At 39.3% G+C, this 15,000-nt stretch overlaps 1 protein-coding gene across 3 annotated transcripts in view; it reads left to right on the forward strand.

Annotated features, from left to right (window-relative positions):
• LOC116045553 (cGMP-dependent 3',5'-cyclic phosphodiesterase) overlaps window positions 1-15,000 on the forward strand; it is a 190,115-nt gene that overhangs the window by 132,523 nt on the left and 42,592 nt on the right. The gene's annotated exons all lie outside the window — the stretch shown is intronic.

The raw sequence follows: 15,000 nt of genomic DNA on the forward strand, positions 1-15,000 counted from the left end.
TCCCGACTGCCCTGTCTCCAACTGAGCATGTCCTCCAATAGACGACGGCACAGAACACACCGAACAGACTCGAGTCACTGACCTCGCCAGACTGTCCGACGGATAATCGGGTTGGTGTGTCAGGGCCCTAGACATACATGCTATCAAACGTCTTTATCAACCACCTAGTAATATTAGGAAATACCTTAATTAACAAGTAAACCCTTAGTTGATGTTATCAACAGATGATTGTTAACATTTACCTAATATTTAATATTGTATGATTAACTGTTAAGTTATGCTTATTACTGTAATAACTGTTAAGGGCAGCCTTGTCGTCATGGTTATAACAGAAACCGGATCAGGAAACCATCAGTAACCAAAGTCCAATGTTTTGTTGACCAATCCATCCATCCACCCAGATCTCCACTTTGTCGCTCCATAATGACATCACCTAACTTCCTCTCAGTCTCAAATTCAACGATGAATTATTTACTTGGTTTTAAAATGCAGCAGTTCCTCCAAGGTAATTCAAACTGCTCTTAAATTCAACACAACCAAGTAACTCAAATATATATCTTTGAACTTTGTCTTTATTTTATTTTGGAACAGAATAAATTATAAGGACATCACAGACCTGCAAAATAACAATCCAGTCTCACGGCAGTTCGTGAAATTTGATTAGTGTACACAAACACGTTTATCTCGTTTTATTCGTGATGGTCAGCACGTTTTTAAAACTAATGTATTTCAATGGGAAGCATCTTTCGTGATCACAGCACGATTGTCAATGAGAAGATGACGTAGCATTAAGAGCGACTACGGTAGCGAGTAGTATGAAAATCTGCATAGGTTGGTTGGGGTGGTGGATGGGTCAAACAACACAGGACTTTCAGCTATGCAATTGTTGGTATTATAAAAAACGTGCTGACCATCACAAAAAAACACGAGATAAACTTGTTCGTTACACGAATCAAATAGATTAAATTACGTGACCATTTCACGAACCGCCGTGAGACTGTGTTGAAAATAAAGTGTCAGAAACATAGTTTAGGAGCCAGACACATTAAGAACCACAGAATTGTGCAGTGTGACATTATCAAGTGCTGCATTGTGATCTACATGGCAACTGTGATATCTGTATCCATGGCGATTTGGTTGTCTAGTATGCAGGCAGTTTCCTAGGCAGCAACACGTGTTGCCTTGTCTGAGCTTTTCTTAACATGTAAGATACTATAGATAGATAGATAGATAGATAGATAGATAGATAGATAGATAGATAGATAGATAGATAGATGTGAGGACTATGGAAGGAGATGATAAAAGCAGGGGAGGAAAAAACAGCTAGAATCGAGAGAGAAAAAGTTTGAGCATGGGAAACACCTACTGTAGGATAAAAAAGACTAGGAATAAAGAGTGAAATGTAGTCAAGAGAATGGCAAGAGCATGTGGGTGTCTGTTCCTGAACAGAAGAGTCAGATTAAAATAGAACAGCCATATGACGACAGTATGACTGTCAAACACCTGCAGCGCTGAGAGAGAGAGAGAGAGAGAGAGAGAGAGAGAGAGAGAGAGAGAGAGAGAGAGAGAGAGAGAGGCATAATGAGATGTGAGGGACAAATAGAGAAACAGACAGACAGGTGACAAAGTGACAGAGGGAAAGTGGTGGGGGTGAAATGTGAATTGTGAAAAACATTAGAGAGAACAGGGCGACAAAGAGAGAGAGCGTAAATCAGATACAAATGAGTGAAAGGTTTTGGAAAAAAAGAAGGTGAGGATGAAGAATGGAGACCATTATTGTGGCCTCCCTGCCAGAGTTTGTGTGAATGAGAAAGTGGTGTTTTTCTCCTGTGCACTCCCATCACTCTTTCTTTTCCCTCCCCTGAGCTTTGAACAGCTCTTTAATGCAGTGCTCCTGGAACAAGAGAAAGTAGACAAGCTCAGGTAGCATTGTGTCTAACAAAGGTGCTATCATACATGACACATTGCATTTTCACAAAGTAGTTTGTGAGCGGCCCTGGTATTTAGAGCAGCCCTGATTGGCAGATGTTGACATTTGAGAGGAGGCCAGTCCCTTGGTGAGAACTAATGAAAATCAGAGACATTAAATTAGACAAGGTGCTTAGCATTGTACTGCATCCCTACTCAGTCTGCATCAGGGTTGTGCGTGATCACGGAAGGCTTGTGCAATGTGGATGCAACGACAGTTTTGTTGTCATTACTTAGAATTCCTCACGGGGGAGACAGATAGACAGATTTACGTAGTGATGACAGCTAACTTTACTTCAGGACCAGAAGTGGCATAGGCATTATAGGCAAATGATAGGGTGCTGAATCAATGATTTATCTGTTGCAGTTATCTGCTAATGTTAGCTTGTTATGGATGGGGGATAGTCGTGTCCATGTTTTCTAATTTAGCTAATTTATAGCGTAACGTTAAGTTACTGCCACTGTATTTTTATTAGGGAAAGATTAAGCTATTCATGTGTTAAGATTTTAATAATGTTTTTCAGTGAAGTGTGTTGTATGACATACGACCTAATATTTTATTGACAAAAGCTGTTTTTCTAGCTACTGTCTAAATATTGATATTGTATTGGTATAGACCGATGCAAAAACAAGCATAGTTTTAGTCAACAGTAACACGAAGCCATCCTGTCAGCATCATCAGCTTAGGTGCAATTACTAACTGGGTTTTGGAGCAGCATTTTTATTCACACTATATTGTAAAATACCCCTTTTTTCACAAATGCTAATTCTTTCTTTACAGATGCACTTTTAACCCTAACCCTAACCCTGGCAATATATTCTGTGACACGTCTTGCTCCCTCCACCTATGCACAGCCAAGTGATGCTGCATCAGGGTTACCACTTTATTAGTTTTTGTTCAGAGGTATTTTTATTTTAAAATAAAGAAGCTGTAAAACATAAATTTGTACACTATTTTCCTTGTGTATGAACATTGTGATTAACGGTGGAATTGGCTGCAATACAAGGGGCAACAGCTGCAATCTTGCCTAGGGCCCCAAATTGCAGAGCCAAAAGTAACCTCTAACAGTAACCGCCCTTACCTAGTAAGCTTGATTAGCCTTGTAGCTAGCGGTCATATTACTGGAGGTGACTTAGCCCCGGGGTGCCAGGAGCCAAGCCCAGTAAGAAAACTACCTCGGTACTTTATTCCCTGTCGTCAAACTGGTCTCCTTCAGTCTCGGAGGCTGTGTTCAATGCAGAGTGCTGTTTGATTCTGCATATTTAGGTGTTTCCTGTAATAATAGGACACTATGTTGCGGATATCGATTAGCATTTACAGTAGCCAATCATGCGTTCGGTCCCCCGCCATGCAACTAGCGGTCCTATTAGCTAACTCTGCCCGGACCGGGAGCTCCAAATGACTACGGCCTCGAGAAAAACAGAGGCCAGTTTTAAGCTTTAAGTAGCTGCAGTAACTAAACCAATAAAGGCAGTCCAAGGCAAATGTATAGCACCTTTCCACAACAAGGTCATTTCAAGTGCTATACATAAGACATAAATGCATTAAGACGATATATGAAAGACACATAAGGTGGTATTAGTAGACACACAAGAATAGGATTTAAAAGGATTAAGACAAAGTAAAATAGAAGACTAAAGAATACATCTAAATGCAGGGTTGTCAAAAAGCAAAAACCTACTGTGGTTAACCAGTCAGACTGTTTTCCATAACATACATCTTTTTGTGCATGCATTAGATTTGCATATTTTGCAGGTAAGGCTTATCAGCACCAGTGGAAACCTGTAAATAAAAGAGCAATTACAGAACCTAATACATTGGTATTTTTACAAAAATACCAGTAAGAGAAAGTAGTGATCAGGTTTCACATAGAAAAACTTCCCAAAATCATATTATAAATCTGTTTTGCTCACTTTATTTGATTCTGTCTTTTTCTTCTTTAATTAAAATGTAATATTAATGAGACCAGCTGTCTGCTGTTTTCTCTGGAGATGCCAAAACAGTCTTAGACTGAAGTAGATGAGAATTGGCATCATTCATTCCCAATTTTATAGCATCAAATCAATGTTGTTGGATTGGTTTTAGAGGTGCTCGTATGCAATTTGGCCTCAGGCTTTAATTAAGGCATGGAGTGTTAATGAGACTACCAAAAAATGTGATATGAATGATTGATTTGATTGATTTTTACTGTAGATCTGTGATATATTAGATCACGTTAACAACAAAGCACAGATTGGACACACACTGATCAAAGACCTAATGACAGTAGAGGCTCTTTACTGTTGTATCTGGGTTTCTTGACCTCTCTTCAAACTTTCTTTCAAACGTGTGAATTTCATCAGCGAGCAGTTTTCTGTCTTTATGGGACCGGGTTCCCCTGGTTTAGTCTGTCAATTCCTGCCTTTGTACTTGTTCTTTCAGGTCTGAACTTCTGAGTCTCACTCTTTCTGTCCATCATCTACTTCCCTCAAGTCATGCTGCGGAAATATTTATGAAATATGGTCTGTTGGCATGTCTCAGTTTAATAGATTTCACTCAGAACCTCTCATCCTCTCACTCTCACTCTCTTTCTCAAACACACACACACACACACACACACACACATACACAGAGGTTGGTTAACTGAGTGGCAGAACCGTGATGCACCTGTTTCTCCTGTTCTTCACACAGTATTAGGTCAGCCCTAATCAGTGCCGTTGCAACATCCCTTTATTGTTTTACACCTCCATGTGTGTGTGTGTGTGTGTGTGTGTGTGTGTGTGTGTGTGTGTGTGTGTGTGTGTGTGTGCATGTGTGTACGTACATGGCGGGGGCCATCATCATGGCTTGGCTGTATTCTACAGTGCATGTGTCTCCAGTATGTTAGTGATGCTACTGGAGACCAAGCTCTGTTGGAATAACAACCAGGACCCAATGCAACACTACCAGCCCTGTGTGTGTGTGTGTGTGTGTGTGTGTGTGTGTGTGTGTGTGTGTGTGTGTGTGTGTGTGTGTGTGTGTGTGTGTGTGTGTGTGTGTGTGTGTGTGCACGTCCTGTGTACTGACAAAAGTATAATAATAATATATTTATTAATAATAATAATAATAATAATAATAATAATAATAATACCGCATCGGTAATTCACTTAACTCAAATGTTAAAGAGTGAACAGACGTCCCTTAAACATCAACGGTTAAACACACAGCAGGTGAAGGAGTCAGCAAGCTAGGGATTTGCTAAAATACACCATGGGGCTTGTTAGAGCATGTAAATAGTAGGTTTTACATAAAGATCTATAGGCAGAGGAAGGATGCCTTTAATCATGTGCAAGTTGGATGCCATTACCTTCCATCCTCTTGCTGTTAGATCAAGGTCGAACAGTAAACCTCTTCGAATGCAGATTGGCTTGATTCACAGAGTCAGACTGCTCTGTGAACAATGCAGAAGATAAGAAATATGGGAGCTATCCTAAGTGCTCCAATTAGCTCCTTAAACTAATCCTCCTGGTCGAGTCTTTAGCTAAACTAGGTCTTTATTTAATCTGGCCGATTTAGAATATTAGTATTCAGCTAAGTGTCTAATCTAAAATCTGATTCTTAAATGAATGTGTTACCTTCAATACATGCATGAGTGTACTCAAGCACAAAGTAATGTGAAAGTGTTTTGCACTCTTGTATCTGTTTTCTAAAATAGTTTTTGAATTTTATAAATGATGTGGTATTGCAATGAAAATCTAACTCTTACTCCAGAGGTTTTAATGTATGAATGCTGCATGTTTTACCTCAATTTGAGTCTGATTCAGCCATTTTAGAGCAGAGGAGGGATTTAGCAGTTTAATAAGTTTAATCTATCTGTCTATCTGTCTGTCTGTCTGTCTGTCTGTCTGTCTGTCTGTCTGTCTATCTATGTTTATATTTAGGTGACAGAATTAAAGGCAGGTCTTATTAAAGCATATGACCATTAATCATTTGCAGGAACACTTTGATTGTGTTGAATGTCTTTTGATAGTGTAATATCGACTTTGGTGATCGAAACCTTCAAAGGTGTGTCCTTTAAAAAATAACTATTTTTTTCCGTAGCTGTGGTAAAGTGGCTGCTTTTTATTGACGTGGAGGGAGAGGGATGGGAGAAGAAAATAAATAGATGTTACTTACTTTGATAATGATTATAGTTTTGGATCTTCCACGGGTGGGAGTGCACAAGAGAAAGAAATTGGGTTTTCTTTTATTATTATTTTTTATTAAGATTGTCATGGCTAGTATTCCAAGAGCACTGTAAGTAAGTAATACATGTCACATCTAGTGCTGTCAATCGATTAAAAAATGTAATGAAGTTAATCACAGTCATGGGTTGTGATTAATCAAGATTAATCGCAAATTTAAAATACCAGGATTTACTAAACGTGCAGTGTTGAAATAAATAAATGCATGACAAACTGGTTTAAAGAAACAAATTCTCCAGTTTTTCAGTGTTCAATAACAATCTTAATTTGTTAAGGCATCCATATGAACTGCAGACATTTAGCAGTAACCAACAATTGTTACAAAGTATGTCAAAGTAATGTCAAAGTCACAAAAAGCTTACCTGTCATTTTTTTTGCTTAGTAACATCAATTGAAATGAATGCAACAATAAGTAGGCCTATTTTAGAAATAGAATGCCACAATGTATGTGAAGAGACAGAGGGAACATTGTCTACATTCTTGGTTAAAGATAATTTCTTCAAAAAGTGTGCATCTGTGCAACATGCCTCCTGTCAACCAATCATACAGTCTATTCTTCTTTCAACCAGTTGCTCAGGCAGACTAGCTTGTTCAGATTTTCAGATGATAGAGCTGTCTGCAGCTGTTGTTCTGCAGAATGTTGCCTGCCAAAGAGAACAGCCTCTCACATGGCACTGTTGAGGCAGATGTAGCCAAGTACCTTTTTGCAATATGGGCCAGCTTACCATATGTACCTGCTTGTGACAACCACCACTGTAGTGGACATGTTTCCATGCTGACAGGCCTCTGCCTTGTACCTCTCTAGAGCTTTTGCCACACCTCTCCCCTCTCTGCTCTGGGCAAGCACTTACAGTCCTTGAACCTAGGATCTAGACAGGTTGCTACCTTTAACCACCACAGGTTTGAGTTCTCCTTTTGCATGCTGAGGTCCTTTGTGAACGCAGCCTTGAAGCGCGCTATGTAGGCAGGGTCAACATCAGAGACCTCCATTGTACGCAGGAGATGACATAGTGCAGGTAGGACCACGGAGCAAGATACGTACTTTTCACCACATAGGAGCTCAGGGATATACCTACAGGGCAAACACAGCAACACACAATTGACTTAATGACTACAGTTTTCATTCAGATGGCATCTATTTAGGGTATAGACCTTAAAATATGTCTAGATGATTTACAAATTACTTATGTTTATCAGTAAAATTGGAGAAAGAGAAATCACATTTCCTGCATGGCTCCAGCAACGTTTCCAACTTTGCCAGTCTGTCATATTCAGCTGAGGTTAGCATGGCTATCTTGTGCTTCTGCTGTGATAGCGTTGCTTTTAATGGATCTTTGTTGTGTTGATTCTACCTGATCATTTCAAGAGTTGAATTCCAGCACGTCGGTACATCCATGACATGGGACTCCTCTATTAGTCCATGAGAGGCTTGCTGAGCTTTCAGTTCTGCTGTGTTTGCAGGAATGTGTCTGAAGTGTCCGACTATTTTATAGCATTTGGCTAAAACGCTATTAGAGCCACTGTCCCGTTAAGCCACAGTGATCACCCTTTGTATCATGTGCGCTACACACATGGCAAATGCTCGAATGGTAGACTTCTTGCAGCAGCAATCATATTGCGAGCGCTGTTGTAGGGATAGACCGATTATCAGCCCTGAACGATTATCGGCCCATTTTTTGGCAGTTTGCAGATAATCTGTATCAGCGTTTTATTTGCCTGATATCTGATAAAGCTCTGTGTCTGTCCCTCTGCTTTGGTCTGTTTTACTGTGTATTATGTTCAAAGTTTCTAATTTATTAAATAATTGCTTTAAGCATTTAAACAAAGTTTTGTGTTGGAGTTTGTAACATTCCAAAATTTTCATTTAGATTTAGATTTAGATTAGATTTTGTTTTATTTTCACTGTGCCTGCAAATCGGTTTTAAATATCAGTTATCGGTTTCATTAATTACTTATAATCGGTATCAGTTTTGGCCTTGAAAAAACAGTATCGGTCGATCCCTACTGTCTGTTCCTAGTTGTGACCTTGTCCGTTATGTCCCACTCATTTGGAACTTCAAGAAACTGGCAAAAACTGGCAACTGGGAAGAGGTTGGGATCAAGCTTGATAAAAAATGATTACTTTGCATTAAAAAAATAATAACGCGTTAATTTTTTTAGATTAATCACATGCGTTAGCGCGTTAACGTTGACAGCCCTTGTCAAAGGCTGAACAACGTCAGATCCAGATAAACTACAGGCACTCACCTTCTCTGACAAGAAATTTGTCAATAAATTGTCAAATAACAACTGGTCTCAAATAATATCCAAATGGGAGCAGATCCGAAAACAGAGAGGCTTTTTTTCTAAAATTATATAAAATGTTGAGAGTGAAAATTTATTGCAAAGATTCAAAGAAACATCAGTTGTCATGGAGATGGAACAAACAATCTCCATGACAACTGAGATCCATATTCTTGATATATGTTTACAATCTATACCAAGTTGTCATTCTGTTTCTCCATATTGTGATTTTAATATTAGTATTTATATCTGCTCTGTACATACGACATCTGTGGCATGTCTGTCTGTCTGGGAAGAGGAACTCCCTAACTCTGTTTCCTTTTTTTTTAATGTTAAAGTTTTGGTTTTGTATTTTGTCTTTATCTGAACCGAGGGTCTGAGGATAGAAGGTATTATATGTTGTTCAGACTGTAAAGCCTTCTGATGCAAATTTGTGATTCTGGGCTATATAAATAAAATAGATTTGAATTGACTTGAGCCCACTTCATCCATTGATGAAGATCATGAGATGTGGCTAGAAGTTCTAGAAAATTTCTAGAAAGTGGAACTTGTGCCAACAATGTTTTACAAGATGTAAAAGAAAAAGAAAAACAGGAGGAAATCAGGTTGTCTCTGATAATAGCCTGTCTCAAATAAAGGTCCTTTCTTTATTTACTTCAATTAGAGACAAAAGACAATTGGAGATGTTACTGTATTTAACTTGTCACCACCCCCGCCCCTCAGAGATCCTGCACCAACAAATACAACTGCATAATAATTTTGCAATTATGCTTTCACCATTAGTGAGCAAGCAGAGAGCTGACTAGCAGAGCAAAATCAGGTATGAATCAGGCAGTATCAAGAAAGTTGTGTTTAATATATGAGCCAAAACAAATCCCTACTCACCAGGCAGCCCAAGCTGGCTAAAATAAACCTTAGAAAGAATGCACAAATGTTATCTGGCCTAGTTTTGCTCAGTAGGAAATTATCTCAACATTATACAGAGCTGATTTCACTTCATCCTGCTAGCTACAGCTCTGTCCATGTAGACTTAATTAAGATTTTCAGTGAGTTGTCCTCTGTCGCCCTCTCTATTAACTCTGATTTATGACTAGTTCACGGAAAAGATTGAATAAACAGGTGAAATTTGGACCTGTATTTTTTTTCCCTTACATGCATTAGCAGGTCAGCATTTTCTTTTTCAACAGTCAAGTCCTGCTTCACTATCATCTAATATCCATACCATTATACCTGTGGGCTGACAGGTAGTTTACGCACTACAAAACATTTTAACGGTTGCACCAGCTGAAATAGTTCGTAGGCATAAGTTACAACTTCAAACTTACACCAAGCCCTTAGTGTAAAGTAAAACAGTTGTTGTCATGGTGCATCGTTTTGGTAAATTTGATAATAGTGCGTTCCATTTACTTTGAAAGTCGGAAGCCGGAGCTAGGAATGACGTCACACCTGAGTTGACTGCGTTCCATTTAACAAGTCGGAATTCACAGTGGTGTTTGCTCTAGCCAGGTTAGCCATTGTTAGCGATACCAGTTGATAACAGTGCATTACGCTGTTTTTTTTTTTGCATTCAAACAGTGTAGCAACATGTCCACAGATAGAAGTTGGATAGGACTGTGTGTACAACTGATTTAGTGAGACACAAATAAGACAGAAGTGCTAAATAAACTGTATGTTACTACAGCTTTCACTACTGTTGATGCAGGGTGCAGCCATGTTGGATTTTGAGCTTGGGGTACCGTGAGGTTGTCCTACTTCCCAACTCGGAAACTACAGTACAGGGGGCGTCTTTCCGACTTTGAACTTGGAAATTATGTCTAACTTAAGATAGAACTTACACACAGCTGATGTCTACAACAGTCCAAGAGCAAATTGAGCGTACTGTAGCTCTTGCAGGAGAAGAGTACACACTTCAGACACTGTGCACTTTCTGCCTATAGTTGAAAATCTCCAGTAAGCACAAATAAAAGTGGAAGGGAAGATAGAGGATAACGACAATATGTTGAGACTGAGACCAACCCGATAATGAAACGATAATGGTACAGACAACTTGTACAAGCAGAAGAAGAAGCAGAAGATCATTTACCACTATAGTAAGTGCAGTTTCAGTGGAGTCACGGGCTCTGAAAGCAGACTGAAAGGGTTAAAAAAAGGTTACTTAAATATGTGGGCTGAAAGACACAACTCTTTTTAGTACTTTTAAAAGAAGGTTAGAGACTTGTTGATACATATTTAGACACCCTGGATCAAGATGTGGTTTCTTAATGCAGTTTCTGCCATTCCCATGAGGAATTCTAAGTAATAACAACAAAACTGTCGGCGTGTCTACATGATACAAGCCTTCTGTGATCGCGCACCACCCCCACCCCTCCTCAACACAGTTGCTAGTAGCCAAGGAGGACATGGAGGATTAAAAAAACACGACGGATTCTTCAGAAGAGGTAATTATCTTCACTCGAGTTTCTGCGCGGGAAAGTCACCGGACGCCACAATCTTCTGAACATAGCCCTACTGAGAAATACAGAGAGAGTTGTATGGAGCTGATAGTCTTAATTAGCTTTGTAGCAACTTATTTTGGCAATGGCTTGAGTGTAACGGACGTTCATTAATATCAAAAAGTTACACACTAAAGCTTTAAGGTTTAACCACAGTCTTAAAGCTAGTTGGGACAGTGCCAGTCGTGAGTGATGAATGATTATTCAGCATTGTAGGTCCCAAAATAGCAAGAGATCTTTAAAATGTTTAGCTGGTAGGGTTAGGGTTAGGCTAACCCTTGGTTTCAGCCATGTTTCACACATATAAACCAATCATATCTAGACCTTGCTCAAGAATCAAATAATGTATTAGTAGGACTTTGGTAGACTGATCTGATATTTATAAAACCAAATTTGAGCGTCTTGTTGGCGGCTGCAGCTTTGAGTATTAGGCTAATCTTTAGAGCAACCAGTAGATGACGTAATAATTGATATTGGGATACAATCATGATTATAGATATTTTGTTTTCTAGGACTTTATTGGGTGCTTTGTGCTACCCTTCACTGCTGCCAGTGGTAGGGATAATAATTAGATTTTGGTGATTTACACATTCAAGGAAGGAGAACTTGTGAGAAATATGACGGTGGAGGGAGAGTGTCTCAGTGTTCTATCAATCAGTCTCATAACTTAAAAATTACATGAAAATTACAGCATTATATAAGCAGTGTAATGTACAAAATGTCAGATGGTAAACAGAAGAGCCTAAGGAAAATGTGTCTGATTGGGCGGGTTCGGTTCCGCCGAACTGCGGCCCTTTGCTGCATGTCATTCCCCCTCTAACTCCCCTTTCATGCCTAATCTGTCTTATCAAATAAAGGCCTAAAATGCAACAAAAAAAAAAATCATCTTTAAAAAAAATAAAAGATAAAGAGAATGTTTAGTTATGCTGATGACAGGTACCCTTCAAAATGTCACAGCGTTCCAAGTGATTAGAAAGGCTGCAGATAAAGACAACAGCGAAGACTACACCCTGATGAAAGGAGGAGTGGGGAAGGAAGAGGAGGAGAAATGTAGTATTTAGGGGTTCAGATAGAAAGGTCCAGGGAGGGAAATGAGAGAGGTGTGGAGGAGAGATAAAGGGGTTAAACAAGAGGAAAAGAGTCAATAAAGGCCCATAATTCACCGTAAGTGTTAGTATGACATTTACAGAAATGCAACAGTTTATTGTAATTGTGATTATTCATACTGTTGCTAATCAGAGACTGGAGGAAAATACGTCCTGCTTTAGATAAGGGCATCGCTTTAATACATTATTAATGACTGTAATGCAATGAGTGGAATGAATATAAGATATATGAGAGTATTTTGAAAATTAAGTAGAAAATAATTAAATAAAAAATATACACCATTATCATAATGGCCTTTCACATTGTTCTGTCATGCTGTTTTAGTTCTCCATCTCCATCATCAGAGGGGGATTTGACATCTCCCGTATTAAAAATGTACCCTGTTATGGTATTTTCAACTCAATTCAGATAAATGCTTCATCCAAAATCACATAACTTGAAATGGCATTAGAGAAAAACAAACTGACTTAGTGTAATGAATTCACGTCGCTGTTTTTATTTAAAATGTAGAGGCTGTCATGCTTCCGTTTTGAACTAATTGAAGTATTATATTGTCCTCTATCTAATTCTTCTTGCTAATTCTTCAGTTCCCGAAAAGCTGACATTTCTGAGATGTAACATGACAGCAACAAAATGGAAGTGAATTAGCAAAGTATGTATAATATAATATGAATATCTGATTTTTGGTAAATCCCACAGCAGCCTACTAGCTCTGTCTAAATTCAGATTTGCCGTGTGTGTGTGTGTGTGTGTGTGTGTGTGTGTGTGTGTGTGTGTGTGTGTGTGTGTGTGTGTGTGTGTGTGTGTGTGTGTGTGTGTGTGAGAGAGATGATAGGTAGAGAAGCAGGTAAAGTCATATCACAGATGGTTTGAGGTTTAAGGCAAGAAATGATTGCGAAAGGTCATAAGACAGAGTTTGACATTTACCAATGCGTTCATACATCTTATTGCTAGTAATGCACACACATGCGCACACACACACAAACACACAAAGGATGGCAGGTTTCAGCAGACTGGGGAGGATGCGGAGCCAGAGATGTTTGTTGTTTGTCTGCTGTTTAGATCTACTTTCAATCAAACATTACTTATCGGGATTTGCGCAAGCATTCCACACTCTCAAATTCTTTCTCTAACACACACATACACGCAAACACACACACGCGCTCATACACACATGGGCTGGCAGAGCTCCAACTTCATTACAACAGCACTCTGGCAGGCTGATTGAGTGATCAAAGCTAATCACATTTAATCCTCTAATCATATGTAATAACCAACACCGAGTGCTCAGGCATGACATGACTCTCCACTCTCACTCCATCGCTCCCTTTCCTCTCTTCTTCTCACCCCTTGACCCCCCCCCCCTCACCCGGCCACTAGCGACTCCGCCATTCCCTTATTTTCCATTTTTACTCTCACTCAAACACAATACTGACCGTGAGTGAGAGACAGAGGATAGAGGGGTAGAGAGAGGGTGTCAAAAAGAGGAGAGAAATAAAAGAGTGGGTGACAGATGGACACCCTCAGTAGAACATCAAGTCCACCAGCAGACGCAGCTTGCAGTACCATTGTGGTATTGTACACTGAAGGAAGGAACAAGATGCTCTTCCTTCCGGCTTGGCTGTGTGACCAACAGCTTTGTCAGAACAACTGGAAGAGTATGATCTGGCACAGGCAATATTTTCAACATTTCCCATTCATATTCAGTACATAGTTTTAAAAGCTGCAGCATCTTAAGCCTCTGCTATTTCTCCCAGTGTTTTTCTACCCTTTGATCAGATTTTAAAGTCCTGCTAAGATTCTCTCTTTAGACTGTGGCTACATGTAATAATAATGCTGTGTGATAAGTGGAACTGGTAGGGATTTAAGTGGACTGCACACAGAGTGTAAGCATTCTTATAGTATGAATTTCTAGGCAGGGCCCACATTAGCTCTTGAAATGGGCTTCAGGCCGCCACTGCCTGTTTGTAAAATTTGTGGAACGTGAAAACGTAAAAAACCTCGAAGCACAAACTCAATCTCGCATGACTTTCAGATATAAGCTTCCCTGTTATCTCAGATCAGATTGGCCGACTGTGCGTAGTAGGCCAATGTAGGAAGGGTCTGAACATCTCTCTCAAGCTCTCCTTTTATACTTACACTATACTACACACAACTACTTCTGCCTTTTACAACATTATCATGCAACATTGTGACTTTCCATTATCTTCATATGTACACTTCATCACCTCTCACGCCTTTCTTTCAACCAGATTTTTGCCCCGCATTTAAGTGTGGCCACTTGGAAAAGATTTGTACTCTTGCTTTTTACGTGGTTGGATAACATTTAGTTTAGACTAGTTTGTTTCAAGCATACTCAAGCTTTTAATCTGAAGAGGAGTGACATCCATCTGGTTTGTTTCAGCTGTGATGATATCCTATGCTTGTCTGTCTTTAGGATTTGTGTGTGCAATGAAAACTGATGTGGGAAGTTATTTGATCAAAGTCAAAAGAGATAAAACATAGTGTTGTTAAATTTGATCAGACTGATTAATATAACCACCCTTTTCCTCCAAGTGAAGTGATTTTATCCAATCTTCAAAGAATGCAGCAATGAGAAGAAAGTAAATACTGTATCTGTTGTGTAATTTGTAAAAATGAATTGTTTGCCAGTAGCACCGCCATTTGCTGTTCCATTTTATGAATAACCAACTTATTTTTGTCAAGTGCTTGGTTTTCACAGTGCCAAAATGAAACAACTGCATTCAGTGTCCTGAAGAGCAACACTAACTCCAGTAATCCTCGATGATGTTTGAATTCAGTTCAGTTTAAGTGCCTCACTTGTGCCTCCAACAAGCACAGATTGCTATGTGTTACACAGTGTGGCACAGTTTAAATATTGTTTCAGAGGCCTTGCAGCCTGCCAAGCTAAATATCTGGGGAAGAGCTGTTGTAACATAAATCTTGT

Source organism: Sander lucioperca, chromosome 5 (assembly GCF_008315115.2).
Source record: "Sander lucioperca isolate FBNREF2018 chromosome 5, SLUC_FBN_1.2, whole genome shotgun sequence".
Lineage (NCBI taxonomy): Eukaryota > Metazoa > Chordata > Actinopteri > Perciformes > Percidae > Sander > Sander lucioperca.